The sequence below is a fragment of the Triticum dicoccoides genome, chromosome 5B (assembly GCF_002162155.2).
Source record: "Triticum dicoccoides isolate Atlit2015 ecotype Zavitan chromosome 5B, WEW_v2.0, whole genome shotgun sequence".
Lineage (NCBI taxonomy): Eukaryota > Viridiplantae > Streptophyta > Magnoliopsida > Poales > Poaceae > Triticum > Triticum dicoccoides.
In genome coordinates this window covers 539,414,930-539,421,823 of record NC_041389.1, presented here as the reverse complement: position 1 = coordinate 539,421,823, position 6,894 = coordinate 539,414,930, and the positions used below count along the sequence as shown (strand labels likewise).

Here is a 6,894-nt window from a genome sequence, read left to right as displayed (position 1 = left end):
AAGTAGCACCATGATCTTTATGATAGAGAGTATCTTGTTTTGTCACTTTCATATACTAGTGGGAATTTTTCATTATAAAACTTGGCTTGTATATTCCAACAATGGGCTTCTTCAAATGCCTTAGGTCTTCGTGAGCAAGCAAGTTGGATGCACACCCACTTAGTTTCTTTTGTTGAGCTTTCATACATTTATAGCTCTAGTGCATCTGTTGCATGGCAATCCCTACTCCTTGCATTGACATCAATTGATGGGCATCTCCCTAGCCCGTTGATTAGCCACGTCAATGTGAGACTTTCTCCTTTTTTGTCTTCTCCACATAACCCCCATCATTATATTCTATTCCACCCATAGTGCTATATCCATGGCTCACGCTCATGTATTGCGTGAAAGTTGAAAAAAGTTTGAAATTACTAAAGTATGAAACAATTGCTTGGCTTGTCATCGGGGTTGTGTATGATGAGAGCATTCTTGTGTGACAAAAATGGAGCACGGCCAAACTATATGATTTTGTAGGGATGAACTTTCTTTGGCCATCACTACTGGAATCTGGCACTTTGCCATCTGCCATGGCAGATGGCAAAGGCATGGTCGGCGGATGGCAAAGGCTTTGCCATCTGCCAGCAAATGGCAAACAGTTTGTCTGAAACCCTGCCGGCAAACGCTTCTTTGCCGTCTGCTGGCTGATGGCAAAGAGCCTATGCCTGTGCCATCAGCTGGCAGATGGCAAAGCCTCTTAACGGGGTTAGCCCCGTTAGAAGGCTAACGGCATACTTTGTCGTCTGCCAGCAGATGGCAAAGGCTTCAGGCTCTTTGTCGTCTGCTAGCAGATGGCAAAGAGCTTTGCCATCTGCTGGCAGATGGCAAAGGGCCCAAATAGGCCAGCACAAATTTTACATGTAGATGACACGTGGCCTCTTTGCCATCTGCTGGCGGATGGCAAAGTTGCCCCATTTAATTTTGTTTTTTCTTATATCAATTCATTTTCACAGAAAATCAAACACAAATATATTTATATGACCAATATAGCATATTCAACACATATTACCAATAGTCATGAACACATATATATCGAACACATATCCAACACATGTTACCAATAGTAGCAAGTTTCATCCATACATATACATAGTTTCATCAATATTACATAGTTTCATCATAGGTAGCAAGTTTCACAAAGTCAAAACAAAAACTAAAGACAAGCACTCCATCAACCCAAGCTTCCGTGATCTGAAGCAAATCTACAAAATGGGAAAGAAGAAAGTTAGAAGAAGAAGACTAGAAGAAGAAGATATTATGATGCAACTAAAATGTGAAGATTATTATGATGCAACTTATATCTGTAAAATAGGTCATTTTGGAGCTAAGTATGGTTATTATGTCATTTTTGAGCTAACTAAGCATACTAAGTCATTTTGGTGTAAAAAATGCTAAGTAAGGTCATTTTGGAACTAATAAGTTTATTATGTCATTTTGGAACTAGCTAAGCATATGAAGTCATTTCAGAGCTAAAATATGGCATTTCGTAAGTCATTTTAGAGCTAGCTAAGCATATTAAGTCATTTGGAGGAAAAAATGCTAAGTATAGGTCATTTTAGAGCACCTACAATCAGACATACCATGACCACGAGCATAATTAATGTACCTAGATTGTCAAACACGTCGGGATGCAAAATCATAACTAAAATACACTGAGGGCAACAAAAAAAGGCACTGATTGACCTAAGTATTTGATGCACATCACATTTGAGCGCTTCCTTTCCAGTATAGATGCATACTTCCTGATTTACTTGGTGAATGCATTATGTAAATATCAAAATATAAATAGGCAACTCATACGAAAATCCGGTGTTGTTCACTGAAGAAATACATCAAAGCATATCTTTAACTTACACAAAAGTAGAATGTCTACTCGCTTCTTTACAAACAAAGCCAAGGCTATATGTGGACATCACCTTGGTATATTTAGCAAGGGATTTATTGTTTTTTCTTCAATGCCTACAAAGCTACCAGAAATTTATCTATTTTACACTAACTATGTTACTGAAATTGCAAATACATGGCTTAGCTCCCGAAAGAAATGAATCCAATATTAACTTATTCACATGCACCACCTACTAATGGAGTAACTACCTACGAAGCTACCAGACATTTCTCTATTTTATGTTAACTAATACTAAAATTGCAAATACATGGCTTAGCTCCCCAAAGAAATGAATCCAATATTAACTTATTCACATGCAGCAACTATTAATAGAGTAATTATTATTCAAAGCATTAACTGATCAAATCAAAATATGCCTTACAAAAGAAGTGGAGCGAGTAGGAAATAGATAGCAGTAGAACACTTGAAACTTCATAACATCTAAGAACATAGCATTGTAGTTGAAGCTTCAGTTTTGCAAACATCATTCATCTTGGTTCATTACAAAAGCAAGCCAAAGTGGTAAACATTCTAAAAGAAATTTTATCTCCCTGAATCATTATGAGAAAAGCCTGACCCTTTATATTGGGAGCATCAAAACACACCTTTTCTGCATTGTCCCACCGAAAAGTGCGATCTAAATAACCAGAAATTTTGGTGGCCAAAATTATCTGATTGGAAACATAGCAGGCAGGGAACTACACATGGATTTGGAAGCATGCTATTTGGGGGAGAAATCAGGGAAGTACAAGTGTACTCGCAAACTGCAAATAAATAGTAAGTTCGGTTTAGGGTACTTTATCTCATGGCTTGGAATTCATCCATCTGCCTACATATAGATCAGTCCTCCCTTGAGTCGTCTTCTTGGGTTGGAATGGGTACTAAAAAGCAAAGAAGTGGAGTGTTTCAGTTAAAACTGGGATCAACTTCAAAAAATAAGATGGGCATATCATGTGATTCTCTATTTGTGCTTTGTTCTCCGAAGATCATCTAAAAGAAGTAAAAAATTAAACTAAGATGTAAAAACTGGAACAACATGCTCTGGATGGGTGGTAAACATTTATCTCCCTGTCAACTTGGTGCCAGGATAATATATGTTAAACAGGAAACTTGCAAGAGTACACATAAGATGTTGGACCAGGTTTATAGACAATTCGTGGAAGTGGGGGTGAAAGAGTGGAAGCAGGTAGCAGCCTGGTACAACATCGATTCCAAAACCAGCATTACATAAAAATCATGCTTACTTCCTACGTCGAGTGTACAGTAACACGGCCCACTGGCATGAGAAAGAGAGAGAGAGATGGCAGAGGAGAGGAATACCCATGCCGGAGTCAGTTGTGAGGAGGATCCGGTTGTCAACAGCGTAGTGTGCTACTCGCTGGTCCTGTCGAGCGCGAGCAAGCCTGGTACAACATCGATTCCAGAACCAGCATTACATAAAAATCATGCTTACTTCCTACGTCGAGTGTACAGTAACACGGCCCACTGGCATGAGAAAGAGAGAGAGAGAGATGGCAGAGGAGAGGAATACCCATGCCGGAGTCAGTTGTGAGGAGGATCCGGTTGTCGACAGCGTAGTGTGCTACTCGCTGGTCCTGTCGAGCGCGATCAAGGAGATCCCCGGGATTAACGGATGGTGTCTGTGAGCATGAACTTGGACAACCAACCATCAAGGGATTCGATGTACGCCTTCTGAGCACTGACGTAGCTCATGAAGCAGGACCTCCAGTTCCTAAGCTCGACCTCCAGCTTGAGAGTAGCATGCCGCTGGGCATCATTGCAGAATTTCTCATACGCAGGGCCGGTGAAGGAATTTGCCTCAAACATTATCTGTCTTTGTGCTTCATGAGAGTCCACCATTACTTTCCTAGTTCTCTGAAAGCTGTCACAGAGAAGGGAAAAGGCATCAGTATTTTGATTCAGTGAAACTACATCAATCATCAATTCCACACACGAAAAACATGAGATCAGTTTACCTATGCAACATCTCAACAAGCTACGGTTGCGGCTCCTCGTCCGTAATTGTTATATTCTATCGGATATTGATTCTGCTGCTCGTAGAGAAACCTAGATCCTTGTGTGCAAGCCTCTTACATTGTCCTGGCTTTTTCAGCACAATGCCGCTCTGAACCTTTGGTGTCTTGGTTCCTCAGACACACATATTTCTTCTCTTGTCGGATTTGATCTATGGCTTGTACAAGCCTCTAGATGCAATAGAGGATAGCTTCAGATCGACACACACACAGCGTCATGGAGCATGTCCTGCGCGACCATGATCTGGGATTGAAGGCGCAGCGGACCTGGTCCTCGTCATCGCGGGCGAAGGCGGGGAGCTGGGAGAGGTCACACCCGCCACACAGTCCCTAGAGACGTAGCCAGCGCACCTCCCTCCTGCTAAGACAGACAGTCCATGGTTGAGAAATCATGTACATAAGTCATAATGTGTAGGAGCAAGAGATGAATTGCTCAAAAAAAGAAAAATGGACAAAACAAGAGCTGATGATCCTGCTAGAAATTAGTTAAAACATTGACTTTTTGTCTTTTTGAATATCTTGTATGATACTGCTAGAAATTAGTTCATTGGAGCCAAGGCATTCAAATGCCAACATTACCATAATACATCACTTGTAATCATTAGCTACAACAAAACACATCATGTCGTGTGTAATTGGCACAATTTCTGTCATATATGGTAAACCTGCTCCAGAATAACACAATAATGTGAATCCATTGCAAATATTTTCTTCTATCTTTTAAAATACTTATGCTATCTTGAGAGAAGCCACTAGTGAAACCTATGGCCCCTGGGTCTATCTTTTAAAATATTAATCTCCCGTCAACTAGCTATCTCTGTCGCCATTTATTTTGCAATCTTTACTTCTAATCTTTATCATAAAAATACCAAAAATATTATCTTATCATCTCTATCAGATCTCACTTTTGCAAGTGGCCATGAAGGGATTGACAACCCCTTTATCGCGTTGGTTGTAAGGTTCTTATTTGTTTTTGTAGGTACGACGGACTTGCGTGTGGCCTCCTACTGGATTGATACCTTGGTTCTCAAAAACTGAGGGAAATACTTACGCTACTTTGCTGCATCGCCCTTTCCTCTTCAAGGAAAACCAACGCATGCTCAAGAGGTAGCAAGAAGGATTTCTGGCGACGTTGTCGTCGAGTCTACACACAAGTCAAGACATACCAAGTACCCATCACAAACTCTTATCCCTCGCATTACATTATTTGTCATTTGCCTCTCGTTTTCCTCTCCCCCACTTCACCTTTGCCATTTTATTCGCCCTCTTTTTCCGTTCGTATCTTTTTGCTTGCTTCTTGTGTGCTTGTGTGTTGGCTTGTTTGTCACGATGGCTCAAGACAATACCAAATTGTGTGACTTTTCCAATACCAACAACAATGATTTTCTTAGCACCCCGATTGCTCCTATTACCGATGCTGAATCTTGTGAAATCAATGTTGCCTTGTTGAATCTTGTCATGAAAGATCAATTCGTCGGCCTTCCTAGTGAAGATGTCGCTACCCATCTAAACAGCTTTGTTGATTTGTGTGATATGCAAAAGAAGAAAGATGTGGATAATTATATTGTTAAATTGAAGCTATTTCCTTTTTCGCTTAGAGATCGTGCTAAAACTAGGTTTTTGTCTTTGCCTAAAAATAGTATTGATTCATGGAACAAGTGCAAAGATGCTCTTGTCTCTAAGTATTTTCCTCCCGCTAAGATCATCTCTCTTAGAAATGATATTATGAATTTTAAGCAACTTGATCATGAGCATGTTGCACAATCTTGGGATAGGATGAAATTAATGATACGTAATTGCCCTACACATGGTTTGAATTTATGGATGATTATACAAAAAAATTATGCCGGATTGAATTTTGCTTCTAGAAATCTTTTAGATTCGGCCGCGGGAGGCACTTTTATGGAAATCACTTTAGGAGAAGCTACTAAACTCCTAGATAATAATATGGTTAATTATGCTCAATGGCACACTAAAAGATCTGTTGGAAATATGCCCTAGAGGCAATAATAAAATGGTTATTATTATATTTCTTTGTTCATGATAATTGTCTATTGTTCATGCTATAATTGTATTATCCGGAAATCGTAATACATGTGTGAATACATAGACCACAACAAGTCCCTAGTGAGCCTCTAGTTGACTAGCTCGTTGATCAACAGATAGTCATGGTTTCCTGACTATGGACATTGGATGTCATTGATAACGGGATCACATCATTAGTAGAATGATGTGATGGACAAGACCCAATCCTAAGCATAGCACAAAGATCGTGTAGTTCGTTTAGCTAGAGAGTCTCCAAATGTCAAGTATCATTTCCTTAGACCATGAGATTGTGCAACTCCCGGATACCGTAGGAGAGCTTTGGGTGTGCCAAACGTCACAACGTAACTGGGTGACTATAAAGGTGCACTACGGGTATCTCCGAAAGTGTTTGTTGGGTTGGCACGAATCGAGACTGGGATTTGTCACTCCGTATGATGGAGAGGTATCTCTGGGCCCACTCTGTAATGCATCATCATAATGAGCTCAATGTGACCAAGTGTCTGGTCACGGGATCATGCATTACGGTACGAGTAAAGTGACTTGCCGGTAACGAGATTGAACGAGGTATTGGGATACCGACGATCGAGTCTCGGGCAAGTAACGTACCGATTGACAAAGGGAATTGCATACGGGATTGATTGAATCCTAGACATCGTGGTTCATTCGATGAGATCATCGAGGAGCATGTGGGAGCCAACATGGGTATCCAGATCCCGATGTTGGTTATTGACCGGAGAGGCGTCTTGGTCATGTCTGCATGTCTGCCGAACCCGTACGGTCTACACACTTAAGGTTCGGTGACGCTAGGGTTGAAGAGATATTAGTATGCAGTAACCCGAAAGTTGTTCGGAGTCCCGGATGAGATCCCGGACGTCACGAGGAGTTCCGGAATGG

The 6,894-nt window shown here is 40.8% G+C and overlaps 1 long non-coding RNA gene across 2 annotated transcripts; it reads right to left on the bottom strand.

The window, feature by feature from the left end:
* Positions 1-1,191: 1,191 nt before the first annotated feature.
* Positions 1,192-4,052, bottom strand: LOC119311423. 2 transcript variants are annotated; one of them, XR_005151050.1, is made up of 5 exons: positions 3,898-4,052; positions 3,453-3,803; positions 3,242-3,324; positions 2,719-2,802; positions 1,192-1,238 (listed from the first exon to the last, which is right to left on the bottom strand). It is a non-coding gene; the product is annotated as an uncharacterized LOC119311423 (long non-coding RNA). The 2 variants fall into 2 exon arrangements; XR_005151049.1 differs by lacking the exon at positions 1,192-1,238 and having other exon boundaries at positions 2,662-2,802.
* Between the last annotated feature and the right edge of the window lie 2,842 nt (positions 4,053-6,894).